The following is a 12,496-nucleotide window of genomic DNA, read 5'->3' on the forward strand; positions in this document are numbered from 1 at the left end:
GGCAAGCCAATTTCCTCTTCCTCTTCTTTTCCTATCTTTATTTTTTGCAAAGAAGGCACGTAGTATGTGATAATTGTTGTCGTGGGCTTGCTTGATCCACTTCATAGTTAAGGAACCATGTTCCTACTTGTTCAGCGCAGTTCAGGCCTGGTGAAGGATCCAAAAAAGATGGAAATGGTCAAATTGTCTCTTTTAGAAAAGAAAAATTCAAGGCTTTGTACAGTGCAACCCAACAGCTTCCTCGTATTTTTCCACTAGCACTAGAAAAATGACAGCTGTTGGCTTCTACACTTTTATCTTTATTGATGCATGACTCCTGGAGGTTTCATACCACTGATTTTACAAACATTTAGAAGCTTTGGGGCAAAGTTTGGGTGAATCGAAGTTGGTCTAAGCAATGTCCAAATTTTTAGTTCTAAATTGATGGTTAGTCTATGCGGACAAACATGACAAATGGAAATTTATGAGCAATTAGCAAATAGATCAGAGATATTAAAGGATTCCTTGGCTCAATCATAAAATCAGTGGGCCATTAAAAATTCATGTGAGGTTTGCATCCCACTAGATAAATGTGACAAGTTTCTCAATAGAGATGCACAGTAGTGTAATATTTTAATTAGGTACGAAAAATGTATTTCTATTAATGTAGAGTTCAGCTTTATTAAAAAACACTAGTTGGGTCTAAATATAGGCTTTAATGTGACTCTGTCACTTTGCCCATTTGGGACTAAGTGGAGGCTTCACTTGAAAGAAGAATTCTCCATCCAGTGATACTTTTGTCAACGTTTTAACCCTGTCTGTATGTTAAACACTGTTGGGATACAAAAAACACAGTCACTTCCAGCGCTAATAAGACTTCCAAGGTGAGGAGTAACAAATATCAGATAAAATGGTGGTCTGAAAGGTATATATGGTATCCCATAACTAGGTAGATGCTGCCCTCCTCAGATGGGGTAATCCCAAAAGAACTGCAAGAAAAACAGAAATAGAAGGCGCACACACCTAGTGCATTACCAGGCATAATTTAATAATAAGAAATTTGTGTATAAAAATGGATAATTACAAAATTCAACTGAAAAAAGGCCATAAACAAAGTGCAGGGACATGCACAGAACATGGGGTACAGCTAACACGTTTAGGGGTGCACCCCCTTCAGCTCTGAGGAAGGGAGTGCACTCCAGAAACGCTCATTCATGTCTTTATGGACCTTACTTTGTGCACTGGTGCGCAGCCTTGTTGGAACAGGAAGGGGTCATCCCTACAAAGTTGGGAGCATGAAATTGTCCAAAATGTCTTAGTATGCTGACGCCTTAAGAGTTCCCATCACTGGAACTAAGGGGCCAAGCCCAACCCCTGAAAAACAACCCCACATCATAATCCCCCTCCACCAAATTTGGACCGGTGCACAAAGCAGGGTCCATAATGACATGGATGAGCAAGTTTGGGGTGAAGGAACTTGACTGGCCTGCACAGAGTGCTAACCTCAACCCAGTAGAAGGCCATTGGGATGGATTGGAGCAGAGACTGCGAGCCAGGCCTTCTCATCCAACATCAGTACCTGGTAGTCACAAATGCACTTCTGAAAGAATGGTCAAACATTCCCATAGACACACTTTAGGGAGGTGGCGTTAACTGTCTTTTATACACGATTCCCAAAGACTAAACCTTGTGGACAGCCTTCCCAGAAGAGTTAAAGCTGTTATAGCTACAAATCATGGGCCATATCAATATTGAACCCTACAGAATAAGAATGGGATGCCATTAAAATTAATGTGTGTGTAAAGGCAGGTGTCCCAATACTTTTGACAATATAGTGCACATAATTGGTCCAAGCAGAAAAAATTCCAGGTTTTACATATAATCCTGGTCAGGGTCACACCTAAGGACCAGAATGACTTTCTTTTTAAAGATAATCATAGGATGTCACTGCTGGCATTGTGGAAAAAATTGGAGATCCATTACCATAAAAATCCACTAAGGTGCTCCCCCCTCTGGTGTAACTGGTATAGTTGCTATTCATAGTCATGACTTCTGGGTTGGATATAAATGTGTACTGTAGGTTGGGTGGACATTGCCTATTTCCTTCTGCCCATTGTCTCAGCTCTCCAGCAGTCACAATTCAGACACAGTCAACATCCTGTAAAACTGAAGGAGAAACGTTCATAACCATTTGGAAAGTGGTTACCGGAAGGAGTTGCATGTGTGGTTTTACACCTATGTTGACAGGCTTGTGTCAATGGCATCAGTATGCTGTTTTACGGCTGAAGCATGAATTTGGACATGGGTTATGAAGATGTGCACATGTGGATAATAAAGGCTTGGTTTATCTATCTCAGTGTACATTTCACAGAGATGGATTTTGTCTAAGTACTCTCATACACAGTTAAAGCAGCTGTCTTGTAGCCAGAAACTATGGATCAACATATGTAGCCTATCATTTACTTGATGACAAAAACATCACATGAAAAACCTATAATTTCAATCCTCATATAGACATGCTGCAAACCATGTAACAAATGACAAGGTAAGTTATGAAGCACATATACAATGTAACAAGGAAGCAACTGGCCTTATTTGCATGATGATATATAAACTTGAATTTAATAAAGTAAAGGGCATATAAGCCATCAATGTAAACATAATGCATCAAATTTAGGACCAATGCGTTTCGTTGTGTGTTACCAACTCTTCAGGGGCAGATGCAATGATACTCTGGAAAGAGAAAACATAAATAACCAAGGGTCTATATTACATGATGATGGAACAAAAATGTAATGGATAAAGGGACAAACGTATTGTCCCTTAAAGTACTCACATATGCTATGTGCCAAGGCTGGAGGACCAAGGCCATAGAGGGCGTCTGGCAAGGGAGCTAAGGCAACCGAGACACACATGAGCAGCCAGGAGCATAGGTGGAATGCCCAAAAAAACAGTATCTGAGTGGCGGTAAGTATGTACTCCACAACTGTGGATGTAGGTGAAAATTAAATGATCTAATCAATATGTGATATATGAAAGACATAATTGGTAGACATGTGCACACTGACATATTTTGTCTCGGAATTTCATTTTCGTCTGAAAAATGTTTTTTTTTTAGTTACTCCCGGAATTAGTTTTTATTTATTTTGTTTTGTTAAAAATGCATTAAGGTCAAATCTGTCATTGGTGTCTGTCGAATATTCTAAGATGTTCCACCTACAAGTTATAGAAGAATTCTAATGTTGTATGACACTAGTAATAGTTATATTAATAAATTATTACTGCTAGTCAACCAACATTCAAATTCTTCTATAGCCTATGGGCCGAGCATTTGACCAGAAATTTACGATTGCGGCGTCGTACAGTTTAGCTGCTTGTCCATACTTCTTATAACTTTCGACAGACACCATAAGCCTTCAATGAAAGATTCAACGTTTGTATGTTATTCGCTGCTTCGTCGAATCTTCGTCGTTCATGTCGAATTGTCTACCCCAACACTGTCTCTATAATGTCAAATCGTTTCTCTCTATGTTGAATATTTCCTCTCTATGTAGAATAATCTTGGACTAACAGAGTTAAGGTTAGGAACATTCGACCGCAGATTCGATAGACACAGATTGCTGTTGTCAGCGTCATGTCGAATCTTCTATCTATATCGAACTGTTGTAGCAACGAAAATTAAAATAAAGCATTTTTTATGTCAGATCTTTCGGATTTCGGATTCTGCACGTTTGTTTTCATTTGTTAAAACGATAATGAAAATTACCCTGAAATTCCAACGAAAACTAATGCACATGTCTAATAATTGGTAAATTAAAATCCCAAAAGAAAGGAGCCCTAAAAAGTACTAAAATGAATATAAGTGAAGGTGATGAGGTGAACGGCTGACCCCTAAAGCTGTAAGGTGCTCAAAACACCATGGAGAGAGTCAAAGAGTTTCCAAGGTAATGTACCTTGAGATTGCAAAAGGATGTGATCCATTATCCAAGTGTGCTGAATGTGTAGTACAGGGGACTGACTAGTTCCAAGTGAACGTGCTAAATGCTCCCAGCATGACCCGCACCAGCATCACACTTACGGCACAGTGGAGGGGGAGGGGCGACCTCACCGGAGCGGCATTAGCCGCCCACTAGGGCATATCACGATTAAAATACAGACAAGCCAGTTGTCAGTCTATGAATGATGAAACAGCAGAGGGTTGCAAATTGCATATTAGCCAGTCATAATGCCTCCATCCCTGATTCAGTTAAAAAATAAAGTTTGGGACTTTAGATGAGGTACTGTACATGAGTAATACACCTCCATCCCTTTATGACGTAATTAGGAAAGGGGTTGGGACTTTAAATGAGGCATATGTGCAAGGCTAAAAAAATATTCAACGTTGGGGAAATTAATACGTTTATTATACCATGGATGACAAAAACATCACATGAAAGGTACATATATATAACTTCAATTCTCATTAAGACATGCAACAAACTAGTCATGTGCACTGCTGAAAAAAATTGTTAGTTTTAGTTTCATTTGTTTGTTTTATTTTCATGTTTTTTTCTTCATTTTTCGGGTCATTCGTTATGATCGAAATTCACAAATTCGTAAATCATTCATAATAATAATTAAAAGTTTTTCTTATTATTGTAATTTATAAATTTTTAATTAATTACGTTACATTCGTTTAGATATGACATTTGTTATTTTGGGAAATTTGTAACTTTGGATAAATTTGTATTCGTTACGTTGACTAACAGTCGAATTTCAGAGAAAATTCCAATACACATAATTTAATAGTTAGTTATTATTAGTTAGTTAGTTATTATTTAGAATTTCTGAATTTTGTAATTCCGAATTTCCAAATTTCATAACTTTTTTTATTTTTGGATTTTCAAATTTTGAATTTCCGAATATCCGGATTCTCGAATTTTTGAATTTCATAAATTCATAAATTCGTAAATTTGTCAATTAAAAAATTAGAACATTCGTAAATTTGGATTTTTTGAATATTAAAATTTATGAATATTCAGAAATATTTGATAACGGGTTTTCGTAAATTCAGATATTTCCGAATTTGTCGAAATTCGTTGTAGGTGAGAAACCGTGATTGTCAGTAATATTTACTAGAAGGCAGACAGTTTTTTACACATTGGGAAATATTTTTTTTAACCTATGTTTTGTAATCACTGCGGCTGCATGCAACTACTAGGGTCATGCCCCAGCAATTTCAGAGACAAGAAAATAAGTGTTCAGGATGTTTTCCTGTGTGATGTTTTGTCTTTTAATAGTATTCTTTCTGCAACTGGTAATTGCACACGTAGTTCTCAGTAGCACACTTTCTGAATGCAATTATCTTCCTCACACTTTGATGTCATAATGCATAAGCTGCAATAAAGAACTCATTCTCTACCCACTAATTGTGTTTGTTTTATTTTGCAATAATGGAGTAATATCATGGTGTCAAAGAGAAAAGGGGTTTTCTGCGGTAGAGAAGTTGCCACCTAACTGGCAGTCCCTTTCTCCTATCTTTCCTCCTACTTGAGTGCTACAGCTTCCGTTAGACCAGTGTTTCTCAATTCCAGTCCTCAGGCCCCCCCAACAGGTCAGGTTTTCAGGATTTTCATTATTTTGCACAAGTGATTTGATCAGTTTCACTGCCATAGTAATCACCACAGCCTTTTCATCTGAGGGAAATCCTGAAAACCTGACCTGTTGGGGGGGCCTGAGGACTGGAATTGAGAAACACTGCGTTAGACCAATCATTCAAAACGTCTTTAATGTTGGGTGCCTGACAGGGTACCTTTAAGAAAAAATTAACTATAGTGTGTTTTCCTTTAATATCTATTCTGAGGTATTGTTATGGCATATTTCAGTTTTGCCCATAGCAACGTTTTGATTGGGGCCACCAGCAACCTCTCTGTATGGCACCTGGCAGCGTCATTTGGGACAATAGTTTAACCAGTTCCGAACCGCCTTCCGCACATTTACTGTGGCAAGGTAGCCCAGCTCCGTGAAATTACATACCTGTACATCAGATTCGTGCAGTAGCCCTGGGGGGTGGGGGTGGGAGGCATGTGCACGCTGATTGGCCAGAGGGGTTGCCAATCAGCAGGTCCAGAGGACCCAATGTCTGCCGGTCACCCGCGGTCATTCCAGAAAGAGGCAGAATGGCAAACAATGCAGTTGGCCATTCTGTCAGAGGGGAAAGAGAGGGATCTTGTGTTTCTGCTAAGCAGGAAAACAAATCCCTTTTTTTCCCAGTCAAACCATTCCCCACACAGTTAGAAAGCACTCCCTAGGGACACACTTAACCTTTGATCACCCCTGGTGTTAACCCCTTCCCTGCCATAAAAATATCCCCTAGTTTGTAGATGCTATAACTTTTGCACAAACCAATCACTATACACTTTTTACAAAAAATATGTAGCTGAATACATATTGGCTGCAAGCTTTCTTTATTTTGAAAACAACAGCTTGTGGAGCCACATTTGTAATGAGGCCACATTTTAGTGCACTCGGAACAAGATTAGAGATTTTTTTTGATAAATTCTGATGTTTCGTTGGCAGACCTGATTCCTCTGCCATCCAGAGGGTCTGTGCTGCAGCTTAATGCCTCCCCTGGCCCCTACACCTCTGATGAGGCATTTGGGCATTCCTCTCTGCAGCACTATATTCTAACTTCTGATGAGTGAGTAGTGCAGGAAGTAGGAATCAAGTAGGTCAATGCAGTGAGCAGGTAGGTCAGTGTAGTCAGGTAGGTCAGTGTAGTGAGCAGGTAGGTCAGTGTACGGGTTAGGTAGGTCAGTGTAGTGAACAGGTAGGTCAGTATAGGCATCAGGTAGGTCAGTGTAGGAGTCAGGTAGGTTAGTGTAGTGGGCAGGTAGGTCAGTGTAGGGGTCAGGCAGGTCAGTGTAGTGGGCAGGTAGGTCAGTGTAGGGGTCAGGCAGATCATTGTAGTGGGCAGGTAGGTCAGTGAAGGGGTCGGGTAGGTCAGTGTAGTGGGCAGGTAGGTCAGTGTATTGGGCAATTAGTTCAGTGTAAGGGTCATGCAGGTCAGTGTAGTGGGCATGTAGGTCAGTGTAGGGATCAGGTAGGTCAGTGTAGTGGGCAGGTAGGTTAGTGTAGGGGTCAGTAGGTCAGTGTAGTGGCCAGGTAGGTCAGTATAGTTGGCAGGTAGGTCAGTGTAGTGGTCAGGTAGGTCAGTGTAGGGGTCAGGTAGGTCAGTGTAGGGGTCAGGTAAGTCAGTCTAGTGAGCAGGTAGGTCAGTGTGGTTGGCAGGTAGGTCAGTGTAGTGGTCAGGTAGGTCAGTGTAGCGGGTAGGTAGGTCAGTGTAGGGATCAGGTAGATCAGTGTAGTGGACATGTAGGTCAGTGTAGTGGGCGGGTAAGTCAGTGTAGCATGCAGTTAGATCAGTGTAGTGGGCAGGTAGGTCAGTTTGGGGGTCGGGTAGGTCAGTTTAAGGGTCAGGTAGATCAGTATAGTGGGCAGGTAGGTCAGTGTAGGGGGCAGGTAGGTCAGTGTAGTTAGCAGGTTATCCTTGGCAAATGTAGGATTGGATTCTGCTCTTAAAAATGTCACACAGGTGCAGGAAAATTGGGCCTTGGGTGTTGTTGGTGTAACTCCTCACAGTTACTCTTGGAGGGTGCAGAACTGACGCCACGTTCAAATAATTCAGCTGACTCCTCCATGCCTGGTGCTGGGGCTATGCCAAGCGTAGCTGTGGACAAGGAGGCAGAATAAGCCGCTCGGACTGTGCACTAGTCTCAGCTCGGGTGACGGAGGATGAGGAGGATGAGGATGGTTTAGTAGGCCAGTCCACCATCTCCTCTGCATGCTGTGGCTGGATGGCATGGACAACATCACTAAACAGAGGAAATGATGCCCTGCCCGAGGACTGACCACGTCCACCTTTGCCTGTGGACACATACGCTCCCTTACAGTGCCATGGGAACGTCTACCTCTCCTTGGCCTCCAAAATTTAATAAATACTGGGAATTTTTTAATTGGATGCACTTTATTTAATGGAAAGTGGTGTTTGGTGCACTTTAAATTGAGGCCTGGTGATGACAGAAATGTAAAAACTATAAAAAAAAATAAAAGGGGGAACAACAGCGTCGCAGTCAGAAAAACGTATAAGAAACTGATGTAAACTGATGGTTTTCCAGCATGCCAAATGGCCAGCTTCTGTCGGACAGACCGATATACACACAGGCCAGATATCGGCCATTTTTTTTTGCACCCGGATGAAGAGTTGTGAAAATCTGGAATAGACTCCCTCCTAATAGAATTAGGTCTGGCCAGCTCAGTAGGTTGTTTTAAAAAAGAAATGGATGTATTCTTAAATGCACAATAAATAACTGGATAGCAACTTTATTAGGTAATAACACCAGAGATTGTTGATCAAGGGAACATCCAATTGCCTCCTGGGAGATCAGGAAGGAATACGCTTAGGGCCCCGCAAAGCCGCTTAGGGCCCCGCAAAGCTGCAGAGGGCCCCCCAAATTACTAGAGGCCCCGCCTGGTGAGAAGTCATTTTCGGCCCCTCTCTAAACTCGCTGGCTGCATGGGAGAATAGGTGAGAAGTCAGCACCCCACTGCTTCTCACTTTAATGTAAGATGTAATCATTTCCGACAGCAGAACACCCCCTCCCCCCGCTTCTCAACTTTTTTAATCTTTAATGTGACATGTCACTTTTGGCAGTGACCCCCCCCACCCCTCCGCTTCTCAACATTAATGTGACATAACAAGCCCCCCCCCGCTTCTCAACTTTAATGTGACATGTCATTTTGCTTAGGGCCCCAGGGAGGTCAGGATCGGCGATGATAGAAAGGCAACAGTAACTCTAATGACCACAACCAAGGTGTGCAAAATACCATCTCTCATCGAACCTTGAAGCAGATGGGCTACAGACTAAGACTACACCGGGTGCTACTCCTGTCAGCTAAGAACAGGAAACATAGGCTACAATTTGCACAGGCTCACTAAAATTGGACAATAAAATAGTGGAAAAATGCTGCTTAGTCTGATGAGTCTCAATGTCAGTTGCGACATTTAAATGGTAGGCTCAGAATTTGGCATAAACAACATGTAAGGATGAAGATCTTAGGAGAGACTAGTGAATTTTGCACCAATAAGTGGATTCAGCTTATCATCAAGCAGAGAGACAGGAAGTTGGAAAAAGCCAAGAAAATAGTAGGCGATTGTAAGAAATCCATTTGACACTTTGCCACTTCCTGCCTCTTTGACAAATAGCACCAAGTCCTCGATGAGAATATCAAGAAATTTGAGGACTTGTTAGTGCACAAAAACTTGGCAAGTTTGAGCATGACCTGAGAGATTACAAAGAGGGTAATATCTTCCACTGGAAGCAATCTTGACAGGCCCATTTTTTGGTGAAAATCACCCAAAAATGTTTAGAACAATTTTATTTTTCAGGATAAATTCTATTTTCAAACTAGGGGTACGGTGATGGGCGGTAGTTTCGCCCCATGTTACGTAAACATCACTAAGGGGTTGTGGGAGGATTTTTTTTATTTGGAACAACAACAATCCCTTTCTCAGACACATCGGCCAGATTCACGTACGAGCGCATAACTTTGTGCGGGCATAGAGTATCCTATTTACGCTACGCCTCCGCAACTTGGACGGGCAAGTGCAGTATTCACAAAGCACTTGTTCCGTAAGTTGGGGCGGCGTAGCGTAAATGGGCCGGCGTAAGCCCACGTAATTCAAATGTGGAAGAGGTGGGCGTGTTGTATGTAAATCAATCGTGACCCCACGTAAATGACGCGCCTAACGAACGGCGCATGCGCGCGTATGCTCAGTATTACGTCAAATTTACTCCATAAGATACGCCAGGCCCATTGTCTGTGACGTGAACGTAACCTACGCACAGCCCCATTCACGTACGACTTACGTAAACGACGTAAAAAGATACGCTTGCCGACGTCCATACTTTGCATTACATACGCCTCATATAGCAGGGGTAAATTTATGCCGGACGTAAGCCTTACGTAAACGGCGTAGCGGCCACAAGTACGTTCGTGAATCAGCAAATCTACCTAATTTACATATTTGACACGTAAATCTACCGCAGCGCCCCTTGCGGCCAGCGTAAATATTGCACCCAAGATACGACGGCGTAGGTGACTTACGCCGCTTGTATCTTGGCCAAATCTATGCGTAACTGATTCTAAGAATCAGGCGAATAGATACAATGGCTCACATTCAGACTTACGACGGCGTACGTGGAGATACGCCGTCGTAAGTCCGCTGTGAATCTGGCCCATCATCTATTATGGGAGATATATTGATGGTGCGCTTCTGATATGGAATGGTGGCAAAGATTTATTGATGTCATTTGTTGCTCATTGCAATGGCAATAATCTGGGTCTGAGTTTTACTCATGTGATAGACCCTGACAGTTTTTGTTTTCTTGGACCTTGAGTTACTGCATGAAGCTTATTCTATTTTCACTAAAGCGCGAATTTGTAAATCGCTTCGTAAACTGTTGGCGCAATATAAATTGTGTAAAATAATAAAAAAACTAGGAGCCACACGCAGCCTAGTTTCCACCATCCAGCCTGGAAGAATAATATACTCAAAGGCCAGTTCCTGAGACAAAAGAGGAATTGTTCTAAGCGTCAGGATTACACACTTAATCATTGATTGGCAAATTTAAGGAAAAAGGGTACCACAAGGACCTTCTCACAGAGGCTATTGAATCAAGTTTGGAGAACCATTCTACCAATAAGCTCAGAAATACACCTTCCAAATGAAGCGCTAGATTCATCACAGGGTTTAACAATAACTTTAGATCGATCGCCAGTGTCGTGAGAAAACACTGGCAAATTCTTCAGTCTGATACCACCCGTACATCAAAAAATATGGTGGCACCTAGTATCCCCGAAAATTTCCTCAAATAACCTGACAGATATAAGAGGTGATTTTGATAAACAGGTAGGCATCTTTCCGTGTAAAAGGGGAGGTTGCTTTACCTGTCAATCCATTCCTCACAGCCACTCCTCACTTTTAGATAATTTCAGAAAATGTATTCCATTAGAGAATTCATTACATGTTCAACCCAATTCGTTGTATATATGTTTTAAAATGTCCATGCAATCTACTTTATGTGGGTGGAACGATACGTACGCTATGTATCAGAGTTGGCGAGCATCATAGGTCCATTATAAAAGGTAGTGGTTAATATAGTGTATCACGTCATTTCTCTATGTTACATGATGAGAACTACAAGGTTCTGACAGTATTGGCCAACGAACACATACCGAAAGGGTTTCTTACAGATAATTAAAGATTTAGGTTACTTTGTAAAAGAGAAACTATGTGGATTTTTAAATCGATTTCTCTTTCTCCACAAGGCTTGAATGAGGAATTAGATGCCCACACCATCATAGAATAATAATATGTAGAAATCAAATTTTAAATGTATGTGTAGCTTCCGTCACACATTGTTATTCATGGTGTCAATGTTTGTGTTTTGTTTCTCTTTATCTGGGTTTATTTTGTATTAGGTAAATTGGTTATTTCATTTTATTTTAGTGAGTTACTATAATTTATTTTTGTATATATAACATGTGTTTATTTTTGTATATAAAACATATGTGTTTATATACATATGTTTGTATATACAGTTGTGCTCATAAGTTTACATACCCTGGCAGAATTTATGATTTCTTGGCCATTTCGCAGAGAATATGAATGATAACACAAAAAATTTCTTTCACTTGTGGTTAGTGTTTGGCTAAAGACATGTATTATCAGTCAAATGTGTTTACACTATTTAAATCATCATAGCAACAGAAACTTCCCAAATGACCCTGATCAAAAATTTCCATACCCCAGTTCTTAATACCGTGCATTGTCTTCTTTAACATCAATGACAGCTTAAAGTCTTTTGTGGTATGTGTAGATGAGGCTCTTTATCTTCTCAAATGGTAAAGCTGCCCATTTCTCTTGGCAAAAAGCCTTCAGTTCCTGTAAATTCTTGGGCTGTCTTGCATAAACTACACGTTTGAGATCTCCCCAGAGTGGCTCCATTAAATTGAGGTCAGGAGACTGAGATGGCCACTCCAGAACCTTCACTTTATTCTGCTGTAGCCAATGACAGATCGACTTAGCCTTGTGTTTTGGATCATTGTCATGTTGGAATGTCCAAGTACGTCCTATGCACAGCTTCCTGACTGATGAATGCAAATGTTCCTCCAGTATTTTTAGATAACATACTGCATTCATTTTGCCATCAATTTTGATCGAATTTCCTGTGCCTTTGTAGCTCAAACATCAGCGATCTACCTTTGTGTTTCACAGTAGGAATGGTGTACCTTTCAACAAAGGCCTTGTTGTCTCCTCACCAAATGTAGCATTTATGATTGTGGCCAAAAAGCAAAATGACTTTGTGCCAGAAGGTTTGTGCCAGAAGGCTCTGTGCTGTTTGGCGTATTATAAGCGGGATACTTTTAGGCATTTGTGTAGTAGTGGCTTTCTTCTGGCAACTCAACCATGCAG

The sequence above is a fragment of the Rana temporaria genome, chromosome 12 (assembly GCF_905171775.1).
Source record: "Rana temporaria chromosome 12, aRanTem1.1, whole genome shotgun sequence".
Lineage (NCBI taxonomy): Eukaryota > Metazoa > Chordata > Amphibia > Anura > Ranidae > Rana > Rana temporaria.